Source organism: Pezoporus occidentalis, unplaced genomic scaffold (assembly GCF_034315485.1).
Source record: "Pezoporus occidentalis ecotype Australia unplaced genomic scaffold, CSIRO_AGI_Poc_V1 ctg2, whole genome shotgun sequence".
Lineage (NCBI taxonomy): Eukaryota > Metazoa > Chordata > Aves > Psittaciformes > Psittacidae > Pezoporus > Pezoporus occidentalis.
The window spans coordinates 232,009-250,332 of NW_026913855.1; the positions used below are offsets into that span (position 1 = coordinate 232,009).

At 36.0% G+C, this 18,324-nt stretch overlaps 1 protein-coding gene across 1 annotated transcript in view; it reads right to left on the bottom strand.

Moving 5' to 3' along the window:
- The window catches only part of MARCHF11 (membrane associated ring-CH-type finger 11), a 32,434-nt gene that overhangs the window by 11,782 nt on the left and 2,328 nt on the right, over positions 1-18,324 (bottom strand). The window lies entirely within an intron of this gene.

An 18,324-nucleotide genomic window follows, 5' to 3' on the forward strand; every position in this document is an offset into this window, starting at 1 on the left:
GAGTTTTTGTTGGTTTTCCCAAACTTTTTCCTTATAGCAAAGCTTGACCTTAAAAAGTCCTAAGAAACACAGATACGGATCTTCGCTTCTTCCTAGCATCTTCTCAAGAATGTGTTCTGGTTATTTTGGTATTCTCCTGATCAGATGAATTGTCTGTCAAGAATGGAAGCAATTGAATCTTTCAACTTCAATAAATTCACTAATACCAAAGAGCCAGCATATTAGCATGCTACTAACCAGGAAGGGGAGCCTCCCCAGTTACTGATAAAAAACAAGGGTCCCACAGGCTGTAGCTCCTAACTCATTTGCTTTTTAAAAAAAAACAAAACAAACCCCAACAAATAAGAACAACCAAGAACCCTAAAACAGGTTTGGATGTTTTCTTCTAATACCCATCTACTTTGGCCATTGTGGTGTTCGTTGCCTTTCTTCTACAAAAGAAACTGTAGTCCTTCACCTTCCTGATATTAAGCTCAGTAATAACCAAACAATGTCGTTTTAGGGAATTTTCCTCCCTGGAAATTAATCTGTAAATTAAACTAATTGATGAGATCCTGCAGTTGACAGAGGAAGAACTGTGTGCACAAGATGGAAGACATTCAGGAAGCCCACACAGTTTTATGCAAAACTGCTAACTTTTCTCCTACTGCTAGGCAGCCTGCCATAAGAATCCAACAACCTAAGAGTGATGAGGGGGATGGATCAGTAGCAAGCTCTAACATGGGATCAGTTTGGGGATCTTGGTTTCTGTGTATGGCCGTCTTTAGTGCTAATGGCAAGAAGACTATGGATGTTCCTGATGGCTAACTTACTTCAACCCAATTTTCCTCCTTGTTGCCCACCTCCAATCAGTTTTGATTCAAAACAGCCTGTGATTGCTTCTTGGGAAGTGAAGTTTCCCCCATAACTTTTACTGAGTTTGAGCACAAATTATAAAAAGCTAACAGATGTTACTGAGACAAGCATATTTTTCACATAATGAAAAAGTTGTTCTGTAGTTATGAAGTTATTCACATTTAAATAAGTTTGGAAAGTTCAGTCCTTTACTTAGCCATGGACAGTGCTAGCCATTACACAACAAGAGGAACTGCATAGGACTGTATCATTTGGTGGCACTGCATTTCATAACAAGGCTTGTGAACAGGAACTGGAGTTGTGGTCACACTGTTTTCTTCTACCTGAAGTCTTACCCACAGCATAGCTAATACATGTGAGTATACACTCTGACAGACACCCAGGAACAGAAGTCTCTTTTTCCAAGATTCTTTTTATGATACCAAAAGCCACCTAAACTTTGATTTCTCACAATCATTTACCTTATTGTATGCCTTATTACATGTAGTTATAATCACTTCACTTTTTAATGTCAAATTAATGGCTTAAAATAAAGAGGTCACCAAAATAATGTAGTAAAAATTATTCAGTGATAGTTGAGAATTTCCATTTAGAATTTAACAAACTGAATTATTTAACATTCCAAATTGAATGATCTCATTATGAATGTGTCATAATTTAAATCCATTATTTCCATGAAAGTGTTTCTCATTTTCCTCATATAACTTGTCACAATTCCTAACCGCTGGTGATTATAAATTATGACTTCCTAATTTGTTTTTGTCATTTGCTGACTATACATTCAATAATCAGTAACAGTTCTTTTAGCTAAGTATTTTGCAAGTTAGAAAAGATCTATACAGCCTTCTAGTGTCAGCTTCTGCAAAGCACATTACCCTAAAAAATAAATATTATGAGAAAGATTACCATTTTTGCTTAAAAACTAGAAATTGAAAGAAAATTTTACTTTGTATCTAGGCAACTATAATAATATTGTGATCAAATTTTCAGATTCATTAAAAAGAATCTCATTTAAATTTTTATGAATTGGGATCCCATTGTGTGGGAACATATTTTACTTTAATACACAATGACAATGAAATCTTCCTTTGAAAATAGTTCCTTCATAAACAAAATATAATTCATGCTTCTGATTTTAATGTAATACTGTCTGTTCCTTGAAAACTTCCTACACTTTTACTCCTACTGACACTTCGTTACGTTTGGCTCTTTTAATCTTTTATTTACCACTGGTCTTCCTTTCATGAATCATTTGGGAGTCTAGTACATTAATGGTAGAATGTATTTCTAATGCTGACCCCAGAAACATTGCTTCTCTTTTCTTCTGAGGGCTCTGTCAAGCAGAAATACTGCATAATTTATTATTTTTTGAGGTTGAGACTTCGGAAGTTGAAAGAAACTTACTGCTTTGATGGACTAATTGTTAAAGGATAAGGTTAATACAGTAATATGCATGTCCTTGCTAACATAAAGATGGATATAATATTAAAATATCTGTCATCTTTGCGATAAATCAATATTAACCTGGCTTTTTTTTTAATGGTGACTTGTAAAAGCCCATTGATTATTGTAAAATACATGGCAGAGAAGTGATATAATAAGTCCTGATTGAGACTGTACTTGTACTTAGAGTACATTACATTAAAAATGTCTGCAATGAAAATAGGGGTCTTCCTACTTCCTTAAAGAAGAATATCAAATTTCCTTATGGCTCCCTGAATATGTACCAAATTCAACTGCCCCTACCTGTAATGAAAAAAAACCCCAAAGAGCTGTTGGGGGTTAACCCACTCTGTTCTTTCAGAAACACAGCTTATTATGGACAGTGCTGACTGAAGCCTCTCATTCCCGCTAGTCATTTTTGAATGCATATTTTATATAAAAGTAACTAAAAATAGCTGGCAGTGACCTATTATAACATAACATGATTAACCTGAATATATATCAATTATACGACTTCAAAAGTTTTTGTTGGTTTGCTCTAATTGCTCTGATTGTTACAAACAGACAGCTCTAACAAGAAAAAAGTTCTGTCATTTATTATGCATAATGGATTTGCAATCTGTGAACATATGAATAAAACTCTTACAGAAGCAAAAGAACATGATGACTTAGGTCCAACAAACCATTTTTTTGAATGTCTGCTCTCTACTTTGTTATTAGTCTGGATGATTAGATAATTCAGTTTTCTAACGTGTTTTGAAATAAGCACACATTGACTACCTGATTTAATACACAACCTGATTTAATACACAACCTGATTTAATACTGTTAACTTATTGACCAGGCTGGATAGAAAATAGTTGTGAGTACATACACACACAAACACTTGATTATTTTTTTTTTTTTTTGCTATAGTCTTCTGTGTTTATGTCTTTTTATTAAAAAAAATAAAAAATCAATGCCATGAAAATTGCAGCTCACCATTAATGCTTACCTATTTTGATAAATTATTAACACATAGTGCACCTGTAGTCATAATGCCCATTATCTTTTCATATATCAGAGAGCTCATCGGTACAGATAGTTTGGCTTGTATGCAACTTCCCAGTCTGACTGAAAGACTGCACCAGTATTTTACCTGGGACATTCTGAGAGCAGAACGTTTACTGTGGAGATGCTGTCCATCCATGCACCCCATAGCAATTTAGTTGATAGTTACTGCATCTACACATACAACGGATGAAGCTCAGATTTCTGAGTGCCCAGAAACCTGGACATCCTGAGCTATGTACAAAATCTTCACATTCTATTACATTCACCTTTCAAAATATTACTATTCATTAAGCAGAATAGTTTAAGATTTTATCTTACTATTTTTAAAATCATGGTAGAATCAAGATCGATTTTTTTCTTATTTTTGATTTCTGCTTTTCATTAAGAATTGTCTGTCAATCCACCAGGATGAAATTCTGCCCAAAATATATACCACAAAATACTTAAAATTCATGGTGTGTTGTAAAGATGTATCTGTGAGAAGTATGTAAGGTTAAAGTGAATTATTCTCAAGTCAGCTTTTAATTCATATGAGACTGTAATCAATTAAGTTTAGCTTAGCAGCTTAGTTCTTCGGTATTTTGAACATTTCATGGGCATGTGTGTATTTGGTGAAAGCCAGTGAATGAAAGTTACCACTCTATGTGAATAAATACTGTTCCTACTGTAAAGAAGGAACTGTTCAATTTCTGTTGCAACTTTATTGGAAATACTGAGTTTCACTGCAACATAGCTGTACTCTTGATAGCCTTATCTGAAACTTAAATATGAATGAATGGAAGGAATGAAAGCCCGCCATGGTTGTTGAATTCTCTGCAACTTAAAGATGATGCTCAAGATTAAATTGAAAAATTAGCTCAGGCATAGATTTTCATGTTATGGATAGGTCCACATTCCTGAAGAACACTGAGGGAAAAAAAAACCACATTTATTCTAATTATTCAAAGAATATAAGTCTCATCAAAATTATAAACCAGCTGTGTGAAGGAGGTATTAACATTTTTCATGCTGACTAGTCACTTAGGAGGGTATTTTTCTTTGGACACAAACAGTATCAAAAGGGTTCTGGAGTTGCTTTTTCTTTCTCTCCTGGGAAATTTACTGTTCATAAATTCTAGCTAAAACTGCTGCTGAATACTTTTAACTGAAAAAATTTTGAGCATGAAGCTAAAAGACGTGTAAAAAATTGCTCAGTATGGAGGTACCGAACAAGCTTCTTTCACACAAATGCCTTAGCCACACGTCAGTATAGAGATCATCTATTCTTGATTGTTCCTGTTGATGTCTTCTTGTCTATCTTATTGAAAGTATTCAAGTATTAATTCCAGTTCATTTATTGAAATTCACACTTTCATCTACTAGCTGGACTTTCTGAATGTGCTGGCTACTCTTTCCAAGTAATTTATTGGAACACTTCCATCTCCCATACAATACACAGATGCTCACTGAAACAAAGAGAAAGCAAATTAAATTGGTTCTTCTATTCACATCACTACAGGGATGAGTAGGGAGATGATTTCAGTATGCTACAAAGCATCAGGAACTATTTCCGACACTATCCTCTTTAGTGGGTTCTGGATGCTGAAAAACCCTTCACTGCCCAGTCTCCTTCCTATCGCTATATGGCAATGATGTGTTTCAGCATTGAAGGGTGCAACCTCACCAGAACAACTGAGTACAACTATTGCCCCTGACCTTTTTGAACAAAAACTAATTCACAGAATGGGATCAGAATTTTCATGTGAACATCTGGAAAACGCACATGGGGGAAGAGACAATCCTTATTTCATGTGCTTCATTGTAAGATATAAGCTGTAGGAAACTTCAGATTTTGAGGGTAACAAAAAGACTAAAGAAATATATCCTGAGTTCAGAGGTAAGGTTGTAGCCTTGCCTACTCCCTAAGCAAGACTACGTGTATTTTGTGTAAAGGTTAAAAGGCAGGACAATAAGAATATCAAGATAATCAAGGTATTATCCACTTGCATGTAAGCATGAAGAAGACAGTCCTGTGTTCTGGCTTGTACAAAATCTGGCAGAGCCTGCTCTGAAAGTCAATTAGAATGTAATTTATTAGATTGGCAAATCAATTAGATTGATTCTGGAATCAATTAAATTAGCAATAAATCTTCACTTGAAGACAATTTGGCCCTAATTTTAAAATCTTAAACTGTGCAAATGAGTATAGTAAATAATATAGTGCTTGAAACTTTGCCCTAATGGAAGAATTAACTTATTTATTGACATTGGTTTATATATTGTATATTGTGTATAATTAAACTTTGTTAGATGTTTAATTGTAAATGTAAAATACATTTATAAATTTTTAAATGCAATACATTTATAATTACAATAATTAATATCATGTATGCTTAAAATAACAATAATTATTTTAAATATTAAGTTATTAATTTAAAAACAATCAGCAACATCTTAAAAGTAGATTGCCTGTTTTTTCAGGTAGTGCTACATAATCACAACTACAAACTAGTAGGTACTGTTGCTTGAATTAGTAATCAATTTTTTCTAATACTTTGGGGTAGCCACGGTTATAATCACCCAGTTACTTTTAAGACTCCATTTTTAAGATCTGAAAATACATAAGATGTAGTTCTTAATTACAGAAAGTGGCAATTTAGATATTAAGTATCATCAAATACAATAGCTATGCCTGTAAAAAAAGAAAATAGTTGCCTTTCCAGTATACACTATATCAAAAACTCGATATTTCTCTCTAACTGTATTATGAATATGTCTGAAATCCCTTGGAGTAATTACATTAAATTGCACAATATCACTGATGCTTTTGAACACTGAAAATACCCAGTTTTCTGACTTGTTATATTGTGCATCAACATTCATAGAACTGCAAGAAGCAATGGCTATAATATCAAAAACTGTAATACCAATTCTTACCATCATGTTTGAACATCACTAAACTATAAATTGTTCTTGGCTTAATGGTGCTTATAGGACTTACACATAACCCATGTACCATCTCTTGCAGTACCAACATAAACATAAAAACACCCTCAGTTTCTCTCAAATATAAGAAGCACCTAAAAGAATGAAAGGTAAGTACATTCTGTCCGTATGGAAAACGCCCTTATTAAAGAACCACTTCCTTGTTTGCATATTGTTTCTTTTCAAGTTTATGTCTATAAACACAGTCACATTTTGTTGGCTCTAGACAACAGTCCTTATGTTCACTAACTATGTATGATGGAGGTATTGGTATTCATTTCAGAACAGCAGCTCTGAGATTGCACTGTCCTACAGTCTACACTTCTTCTAGATTCCTTAACAATATTAACAGTAACAACTGAGCTCTGATTAAACTAGTTTAGAGCACTCTTGGAAAAGCACCCCAGTGGTCCTATAGGATATGTATCCTGAAACAAATTGTTACCCACTCCGAAAACTTTTTGCACATAGGCTGCTGATTTTTTCGACCTCTCTGGAATGAAACAGGCAAGCAGGTCTTCAACTGGCTCTGGCTCTGCCATTGCAGTAAGACAAGAAGTTCTAATACCTAAAGTTTGTGAGCAACTCATCCTTACAAGGACAATCCCTAATGAAGAAAGCAAGGAACATTTCTCCATCTCAGACGGAACTTTCACACACTCACTAGACTCTGAAAAATATCAAGACTGCAAGCTGAGAAAATGCAAAGCCTCTAAGAATAGTGACTGCAGACAGAGCTGACGGAATAGGTCTCAGCACTGTGAAATGGCTAGAATAAGATCTCTTGGCTCTAAACACGAATAGATGTAACTGCCCTGGACAGCTGGTAAGGGGAGGACATAACACTTCTTCACATATGTTTGCCAGTCAGACCTGGCTGACTATTAGTAACTTATCCAGCATCCAACTCTGAAGTAGAAAATACTCGATGTGGCTCAATATCCAAAGAAAATATAAGAAAAAAAACTCAAAAAAACCAAACCCCAAACCAGGAAAATGGACAGTATTCTAACAGACACCAAACAGCTTTTGCTATACTGTAGTGAAGAGCACCATTTCTGCAGTTATTGACCTTAAATCATACAGGATTCTAAGAGAGAAGAGCAACTGAAGGAAGGAAAGCATCATCTCTCCTCAGGAACTTGGAATGGCCATGCTGAAGGAGAAAGGCTAGTATTTCTTTGTGACTATGAAAACAAGCCTTGGCAACTTTCCAATAGAAGAACAGCTTTTAGAATGTCACTTTTGAATGCCTGCTCATGGTCTACCAAAGTGAAGCAGCTCAGGCTCTCAGCCAACACATTAACTCAGTCCAGTGGTGGAATTCTCCAGCAGGCAGCTGCACAACACTGCAGAGATGCTGAGTGCCATAGACAGACAGTAGGATTGCAGCCTTCAAGCACATACAGAAATTTTCAGAAAGAGCTTTGAAAATAAACATGAGATGCAAATTAATCACCCCTTGGAGCAATGAAAATTCCCACATGTATTTCAGTTTATAAATAAAGTTATTTAACTTTTTCAAGTAATTTTCTTGTTAATATCATAAAACGTATTCTCTAAAGCCCTCTTCCCCTTTAAGTGGGCCTACAGGAAAGATAGGGAGGGACTTTTTATCAGGGAGTGTAGTGATAGGATGAGGTTTAATGGTTTTAAACTGACAGAAGGTAGATTTAGATTTGAGATTAGGAAGAAGTTCTTTACTGTGAGGGTAGTGAGGCACTAGAAGAGATTGCCCAGAGAAACTGTGGCTGCCCCATCCCTGGCAGTGTTCAAGGCCAGGTTGAACAGGGCTTTGAGCAACCTGGTCTAGTGAAGTGCTCCTGCCCATGGCAAGGAAGTTGGAACTAGGTGATCTTTAAGCTCCCTTCCAACCCAAACCTGTTCACGATTCTATGATTCTCCTGAAGTGAATGGAATTAGGCCTTGATTACCAGAAGAAAAAAGTAAAAAAGACTGTAACTCCTGTTGAAGCAACTCGCTAGACCAAGAATCTTCCTGACTTCTGTCACAAGACTGGAAAAGGAGTAGTCAGCATAGTTACTGAGGGGAGTAGAGAAATAGTCACAGGTTTAATCTCATAGTCAAGGGTCACTTCCTTAGGGATTGATAGGTCAGAGGTAGCAATGGTTCAGTACTTAGATAACATGGCCAATTCATCCGCAAAATTAGGAAAGGATGAAAAAACAGGGACAGAGTGACACAGGGACAGAGATATGGCTTTTTATTCACACCTCAGATATGCTAATTTCAGCTCAGAGGACATAGCACTGTGGAAATGCTAGATGATTTTTAAATAAACAGACTTGAAGTTTGTACCTCTGAACCCAAATAAGGAAGAAAGAAAGTTTTTGGAGGTTATCCTGAGGACCTGATGCATTAGAGATGTACAATGAAGACAGATTCGCTTGTGTCATGTGATAAACACCAGGAGTAACTTTAAACTACTGAAACTATGTTCTCCTCTGAAATAGCCCAGGCTAGAAGACTGAAGTCCTTGGATCTTGTAGGTCTTAATTGCTCTGGCTAGGTTCACAGCAAGTCTATTAACAAGATCTACAAAAGCATGAGGGAAAGGCACAGAGGAAAGATAAGTTTCTAAAATCCCCACAGCCACAAACTCTGCAGTGAATGCACAGAAGATTTTCCACATTTATGAACACATTCAAGTACATGGTGACCATATTGACTCTCAGTGGAGAAACTCTGAAGTACACACATTTCCCTAGAATAACTATCAATTTCACATATTTTCTAGATCTTTTACCCAAGGGTATATGAAGGAAAGGACAAGACAGAGCAGAAGATTTTGAAAACCCCAATATGCATTTGGTGGTCTCTCTCCTTATACTGATTAGGGGATGATATTAAGATCTTGCCCTTAGGTTTGACATATAGCAGAAGGCACCTGTAATTAATCAAATTTCTATTTGGTGCAAGCATTCAGAAAGCAATGAGATGATAGACAATACTCTGTAAATGCTGCCTGAGGAGAAAGTGACCCTCTTTATTAAGTCTCAGGAGATTCGAAGTCATAATTTTACATTTAAATACAAGCAAAGTGTCTTTTTTGGAAGGTGACATCGAATTATTGGAATTTCCGATGATTCCTGTGGTCACTAAAGGAGGAGGCTATGTGGAGGACAATGTTGCAAATGCAGGAAAAGGCTGTAAGTGTAAGTCTCCTGTATTCTATTTGTGTTATTCTGACATGAACCAGTGAGCTCACATCAGCTGTTATGCCGATTCCTTCAAGTAAAATATGTGACATTGCCTTCCTCCTATGAAACAGCAGCCCTGAAATTGAGATGCAGAATTTAGTCATCCAAGGAGGAACACAAAGTGCTGGAAGTAATCACAAGCAGGTATATCGTAAATTGCAAATTGCTCAGATAATTGCAATGAAAGATACATAAAGCATTCCATTAGGAAGTAGACTCTTTTTCTGTTCTTGCCTGGTGAGCAGAGAGAGCTTCCTTAGCCTGAGAGAAGGCATACTGAAGTTTACTCTAATTTTCTCCAGATACATAAGAGTTTTCAGACTGAGCACCAAACATCCAATTTGAACACGTTTATGGGACAAAAAAAAAATTAACAAATCTAAGTGGAATAGATGCAAAAGCTGTCTCGCCAGCTGAACAATTTAAGAAAGAAGATAGCATGACTACAGTCATTTGGATGAAGCACTGAAATGCAAACTGACCAACATTCAAGACCAAGAAACATTAAAAGGAATTTTTAAAATGAACCTAATAAAACTTCTCTTTGACAAATTTTAGTTGTGGAAAAAACTGCAGTGGCACTTCACAGGACAGACAAGAAGAGAACTGGAAGAGAACTCAGGAGGTTATAGTGCTCAGGGCAGGCTACTTACACTGCCAAATAAGCATGAGCTAAGGAATCATAGACACGAGGTATAAAAGCAGCACACTATCACTTATTAGCAAGTTTTCACACTAAGAGACAGAAGCAGCATGCTGAAACAACCAGTACTTGGTTACAATGTTTTTCACTAATCTCTGTTGATAATAATTAAGGACCCAAATAATCAGGATTTTTGGATGTAAGATAAAGATGAAAATTTGCATTTGAAAACTCACAAATCTTTCATCATTAAGTAAATTTCATCAATTTTAGGCTAGAGGATGAAGCTACTGGAAAAATACCCAATCAGTCAAAAAATGACAAAATACAGTAACTCAAAGGCTCCTAAATGCAGGTCCCATACCATATCTTAAGCCTTGCATTGTTTACTTAGATATCCTAAGGATTTTTTTTTACTTAAAGATCCTAAGCACTTAAAATGGTAGTAACTATATACGTGTAGCAATCTAGATTCCCATTCACAATGCCTTTTAATTTTGGAAGTATATTTCCAATGCAATCTGTTGTAAATACATAATTTATGCTTATAATTTCAGTAATAACTGTTATTCAAGATATTTCCTCTGAAAAAAAAACCTTGCACCATGTCTCCTGTTAGTGAATTTTCCCCATGAAAATCTCAGGCTCAAAGAATCCACCTTTTTAATTGAAGTAGTTAAGCCACTATTAAATACACCAAGATAATAACATTTTTTAAATCTACATCTATACCTATGTCTATATATCTATATTTCTATATTTCTATATATCTATATCTATATATCTATATCATATATCGATATCATATATCTCTGTCTATCTATACCTGAATCTATGTGTCTTACCACTAGATCAGAATGGCACTTGTAGTTCAGACTTTATTTCAAAGTACCATTCACAGTTTACATTGCACTAACTGTTGCTTCACACCATTCAAGCAGTCAAACTGCTGTAAGCACAATTCACACATTTCCCAAAATAAATCAAGAAAACAATTGTTTTTTTAATATGCTACAGGAAATAAAAGAGGAACATATGAGGGGCACACACCCACATACCTTTAATGCTCTTTTTTTTCTTTTTTTTTTAACATGCTCTGGTTTATTTATTTGTTGTAGGTGCTTGACTACCTTAGTATAAAACTACCTAAGAGAATGCAAAAGAATTAGTTTAAAAAGTCTATCTACACATTAGTACAAAACTGTTCTCTATCATCTGACCAGCATTTCTTTGCCTAATCTATTTTCTACAGATAATCACCTATCTTAGATAGTGAGCACCAGAGTGGCTTGTCTATTTCCCTGCAGGGTAGAACTGATGCTCTGACAAGAATAACAGATTTCCTGAGTTCTGCTAGTTGAGATGCCAACTTTGACCAAATGTTCCATCTAGCAAAGCAGGAAGACACAGAGAATCAGGAAAGCAGATCTTGGGTGTTTGCTGGTGGCACTCCAATCGTAGCAAAATCACAAATATTAGCTACACCTTCTAGATCACTGCTTCAATCTTGATCCATTCCAGCCAGCCAGAAAGCATAGTTTTTGCCATACAATGTTAAAATCTTAACAAGACTAGGAATAAACAAGTTTCTGAACTGAATCATAGTTTTCAAACAGGTGGTTTCCAAGTTTTGGCAGTTCTGACTTAAATCTCCCCCCCCAGCCCCTCCTCACTCTCAGTTCTTTCATAGGACTCTCTAAAGTAAAATCAAACTTTTTCCCCTTTTGAGCTTCTATTTTCTGTGCACTTAATCCCTTTCTACTTCATCCTTCCAATTTCAGTTCTTTACTCTCTTTAGTCTCCCATGTTCCTTCCTGATGCTTTACCTCCCATGTTGATGACCACTTTGATATCTTAAATGTCATCTGTCTTCAGTAGACTAACAAGTATGCTTCAGTGTCAACAGCATAGATATAGTTGTATTACTTCTTACACTCTTTCTTTTATAAACATCTAGTTTTAGATACTTCTAGAGAGAAGTTACTAAAGTAGATAGACCTTTCAATCTGATACACTCTGAGTGGTTTCAGTGACATGCACTAGGTAGATGCTGGTGATTATGGTCAACAGCCATTCATTGGTTTGATTAGCTTTTCACACATGTCTATTTCTAGTCTTTTGTTATTAGTTCTTCCTTATCCCTATCCAACTGTCACTGTGATATCAATGTGATAGAACCACTTCATTTGTTCATATATTATTATTTCATAATTTTCAGATCATTGGTACTGATGATTCTTCTTATCCCATTCCCTCTTAGCTGTCATTAGTTAGCAGTTCTCTCCATCCTTCTAAAGCTTGTACAGTTTTGTTCCTCCTTTCCACTGTAATGTCCATCTTGCGCTCCTTCAGCTCTGTATAGTAACAGCCATGTCTTTTGTTTCTAGGATGCTAGAAATGCACTAGTGGCCTGTTCACTGGCTCCATGATGAATTTGTTCCCTCCTCTGAACGGCTAACCAAATGTGTTTCTCAAGCTCGATTAACTTCTGTCTCCACACCTTTACGCTGTCTTTATTTTCCAGCTCTCTACTCCTTTTACCCCTGTGTCTGTGCATTAATTACAAGAAAACAGAGGAAACATAAGACAACATGAAATTCATTACCCCTTAGCATTTTCCCTCTGGTGATTTCTATTTTGCATTTCTGTCTTTCCATCAGTGGTGAAATTTTTACTGTCCTCTCTTTTCCCAGAATTACTCCACTTTGCATCAGTGACATGATTCTGTCCTTCCTCCTGACCCACTCACACCAATTCTCTTTGTCAGTTTTTCATTTACCTTCAGTTCTTTCACAGAAAGTACACAGGAAATATATTTTGCCTTTCCCACCATAAAAAAAAAAAAAACACAAATTTAACACCATTGGTCTCTCCAACAGTCCTGATAGTCTTTATTTCTAAACTCATGAAGTATGTTACGTAGAACTGACTGTAATCACCACTAGTTCATATCACTGAAATCATTCAGAGTGTTTTGAATCAAAAGGTCTATCTACTCTAGTAACTTCTCCCTAGAAGTAGCCAAAAGTAGGTGCTTAGAAAAGCAAGAGTGCGAGAAGTACAATGACTATATCTATGCTGATGACTGACAGACCTACTTTTCTGTTTCAGGATTCTCTCTACTCTCAAAACTTTCTACCACCTTTTGTACAAATCTTACCATACATTTAAGTTCATTAAAATCTCCAGGATCTTCACAGCCCAGCTTTCCTAAAGTAGTATGGATTTGTCCTTCAACCCATGAGGATTCTATAACCCATTAAATTTAAATACCTTTTTAGATCTTCGTGTTCACAGTATTTCTAAAGCTTGCAGGTGCTTTCTGTATAGCACTTCTAAGACTATTCATATATGAAAAATTAATGTTTCATCATCTCTTTCATCTTATATCTGCATTATTGCAACACAGCTTTTAAGCTCATGACAAATGCAATTTCCTCCATGACTACAAGACTGCTTGAAACACAACTTTTTTTTTAGTCCACTACTTTGACCATATTACTGCCCTTCTTTCTCCGCTGTGTTGGTTCATCTCTTCCCAATCACGTCAAATAAGACAAACTTGACTTGATTTTTTAAGTCCTTCCAGGCTTTTACTGACATTAATTACCTTCTAATGGCTACTCAGACATCGACTCTCATCTCTATTCTGTTCATTATAATTATCTCAGCCAAGTATTTAATTTTCTAACAGCCCTTCTATATTGCCTTCACATTCAAAGGGTGCCTGCAAAGATTCATTATTTCTTTTCAAGAGGCATCTTAAAACTCACCCCATTTGAGAGGCCAAAATCTCAGCGATTGATAGTTAAAAATGGTTAGTGTACAGAGATCACTGGTTTTATATATCCCCATAGACTTGTCCCTTATCTCTTGTTCAAACTTTTTGTATTTTGTCCAAGACCGGGACAAACCTTTTTCTTTGTGTGCACCAACATGTTGAATAGCACAATGTATCCTCCTTGATCTTCATTACAGTAACAGCAACAATGTTAGTAGATTGTTGTTAGTACATAATGTAGTTTTAAAAGCTCCTTTGGAGATTTGAACCTTCTACCTTTCTCCTTTTTAGTTATGCCTACAAAAAGTAAATGCTTTCATCCAGCTGAGCACAGTCATTAGCAACAACTTTTACTAAACATTTACTACATATTTTTTCTGTCCATTGGCCTCCATACTGAAGTATCTGGAGAACTTTTATACTTTTTAATATAACACACATACATGTGCATGCAATCTGCTACAGAGCCTCCAGCTCATGCTTAGCTAATTGATGCCAGTGAGATTACTCAGACGAGTAAGGACTACTCACATTAACAACACTTGAAAAAATAGAACCTGTAATTCACGAAACTATTGAACAGAGTATTTTTTATGCCGAATATCTCAAATGTTAGTAACACAGTTTGGACCAACAAAAAGCACTGAACTCATGAGCCACATTACACCTCCAGTAACTACATACTTGCTTAAATGATGCTAAGAACAACCTTAATTTTTTGTCTATATTAAGAAATCAGACTTAACAATGAAGTATTTACTCTTTGGAATAACTGGTCTGTGATTTTTTCTGATGTCAGAGAAGGTGCTGAATTGTCATGAAATTAGCTTTTAAATTAGCATACCAACCTACTGTATCGCTTTTGGAATAGGTCCAGCTCACTTGAAGTACCAGAAAATAATGTTTTAATGAACAGAAGCACAGGGCACATTAAATATCTAACATATTACTATTTTATGATAGATTAGAGTAACAGTCTAGAAAAGGTTATTCTTTAAGTATCTTTATTGCTTACTTTTATAGAAATGATGGGGTTTAGCACCAAAGTAAATTTTCTTAACCGTTGCATGACTATATCCCACTTTTAATCATTATTTCTTAATCTTACAAAAGAATTGGCATTCTTCAATATACATTCATGCAAGCCTAGTGAACTGATTTGCTAATAGCTTAATCATTAAATATAACCAATAAAAATAAAGCAATTGGTTTATATTTCCTTTGAGAAGGAAATCTGTACAAGTTATAAAGCTTAAACAATATAAAAAAATATTTCTGCTTGTGCTTTCTCCTTGTTAATTTAAAATGCAATTCTAAGTGGATCTCATTTCCATGTCAGACATGCTTATGAAAACAAGCTAAGAAACTTGGGGCTGTTCAGCCTGAAGAACAGAGGGCTGCATGGAGACTTCATAGCAGCCTTCCAGTATCTGAAGAGGGCCTACAAGGATGCTGCAGAGGAGCTCTTCATTAGGGACTGTTGTGATAGGACAAAGGATAAGGCGTTCAAACTTAAACAGGGGAAGTTTAGGTTAAGAAGTTCTTTGCAGTAAAGGTGGTGAGGCACTGGATCGGGTTGCCCAGGGAAGTTGTGAATGCTCCATCCCTGGCAGTGTTCATGGCCAGGCTGAGGGAGTCTTGGTGATATGGTTTACTTTGAGGATTCCCTGCCCATGGCAGGGGAGTTGGAACTTGATCTTAAGGTCCTTTCCAACCCTAACTATTTTATGATTCTGTGACTCTATGATTTAAAGTTTTCCCTTCATCTTTAAGTTGTTTAAAGGAAAGCTTCCAAAACTCCCTGCCCAAAGCAGTATTTGCTCCATCTCCTCTCACTATAACTCAGGGGAGAGGGTTCCTAGTTATTAATATAATCTTGCCTATTATTGGATCAAATTCCACCCTGCCAAGAGGAGAAAGTCCAGCAATGTGAACCTGTGCTTTCAGTAATGGACTAGTGCAAGGTTAAATAAATATTTCTGAGCTCATCCTGAGAAGGACACTGAAAAAAATTTAAACCTGCATTTCTCTGTGAAACACCGTATCAAACCTCATCACTTGTTTGTGTGCTCACCTACCACTGTTAGCCCATTGGTTTGTTATTTTTTCCTGCGCTAAAAGTCTATTTGTTTCCAGGATTGGATTCTTAAAAGTGATAAGTAGTAGCTGCTGAAATATACAAAGTGACACTGAAAAAATTTCTATTGGAATAATCACTTACCATAGTAAATTTTGTTCCTTGAATGTACTGCCTCCAAAGAGGCCCCCCTTTGGGATTACTTTCCCTGCCATGAAGCAACAGAAACCATAAAAAATGTTAGATATTAAATGGAATATTCGCATTTATTCCAGTGTTCTGGAAGAAAACATAGAAAAATCTCCTACTTCTTAACTCACTACACACTGTTACATTCCATAAATACAGGAGGTAAGAATGAACCTGAGGAGCTGGTGTAAATCTGCATAGAAAATTCACTGAGTAAAAGTCACTTTGTTAAACAGCATCCTTTTTCCCTCTTATGACACTGCCTACACAGATCTAATAAGTTAAAGACTGGTAGAGACAATCCTAAGAACATGCACTTGGGCAGACTGCTATTAGTCATAGAAGATTGACCTACTACTGTCCAAACATTGTCTCTAATGTACTGCAGGAAGTCTTGCTTGTTTGGGAACTTTAAGTACATTGGCTACCTCAATAAAGATGTGGTAAACTACTCCTATATTGAAATGGTCTAACTCTTGGATTTTATCAAATCTGAACAAAAAGTAACCTTAGAAAAACCTGCATAGTCAAGCAAATGCTTCAGAACTTGTCCAAAAGCTTAAACCGAGACGGCTCTTAAAAATCGCCAGTACTATTATACTCAAGAATATGAGAGAGGAGCAAGGGCATTTTAGGACTGATCACCCTCATTAAAATACACAAATGACTGCAGTTTTGAGCCTTCCTTTTAGATTTTGGAACCGCAAGAGGAATATTCAGTGTAGGAGAACGAGAAAGGTATCACTGCATCTCTCCAAAGAGATGTGTGGCATTTTGGCTGTCAGGAGTTGACCAGAGAAATTTATGTCAAACTTATTATTTGAGTATGCAACTCCTTTAAATCTTTTTTTATGATATTTTGTCAGAATAAGAAAGGACAGACTTGAATAATTTACATTAAAAATGAAAGAGTTAAGAATAAATCAAGTATTTTTCAAGCTATCAAAGAAGAAACATAAATCTAGTCCCATCCTATCCTGTGTATCCGTTCCCAGAAAAAAACAAAACAAAATAGTGCCATAACTCATGAAGAGAATGGCATTTAACTTTTGCCTTTTTGGTTTCTTTCTGCTTCAGTCATAGCTTGGCTGAACATTATCATCTACTCTGTCACTTACTGACACTTTCTTCTTTGCTTCTGTTTTTCACAGAAATTGAATTCAAACTCGGGCTTGATTCTATTCTCCACAGATAGGTGTCTAGTGCCATTTCGGATGTCTTTTAATATCCCACTTAGCCTCCAGCTGTTCCAGAGTCTCTCATAAGTTGTGCCATATCTGCTGTCCTGTATGGGTATTTCGGCTACCTTGGGACATCTCAGATAGTATTAGATGCCTCTTTGCAGGCAACTGTGTCATATCTTTGCAGTCAAACGACTATTTTCAGAAACTACCATTGCAAACTGTTGCTAATATAACCTCTGCTAGGAAAAGGATGAGATTGCTGTGGATACACAGGAAACAAAGATTTTTAAAGGGTTAAAAAAAAAGCCAAAAGGATCAAACAGAATCCCATGCTAAACCACCAGATAAAGTCTATGTAGAAGCAGAATCTACCACCTTTATTTTCTGGAGTGTTCCACAAATCCATTACTTTTTTTACATCATAAAGGTCCTATCTAGGAAAGTTCATTAAAAGGTTTGCTTTGTGGATTCATAAAGAAAAACCTTCAAGTCATAACTGTCTTCAAAAGTACTTGTACCTAACCTGAAGAACTGTAAGCAAATACTACAGACATCCTCTACACCCAAGGAATGCTTATCACGTTCACACAACTGCCATTACCATCCAAGCATGTCTTTTCTATAAAACTCCAATCAAACTCGGGCACAGAAAAATGACCCAAGTGCTCTTGCCTTCGAGAGCTCCATCATCTCTAAGCTCACAGAATCAAAACTAAAACCAGATACAATTATCTTACTAATGTGTTCCTCAGATGTTATGAAACACAATTTCTGGGATCAGATTTTAAGCCTCTAAAAAATTCTGATATGCAAAGTGGTATTAAGACTTCTCTAACAGGTCTGCTGAAGCTTTGAGTTTCCCCTCCCCTCTCCCCAAACATGCTACCACTATAATATTCTAACTTCCAGCTGCA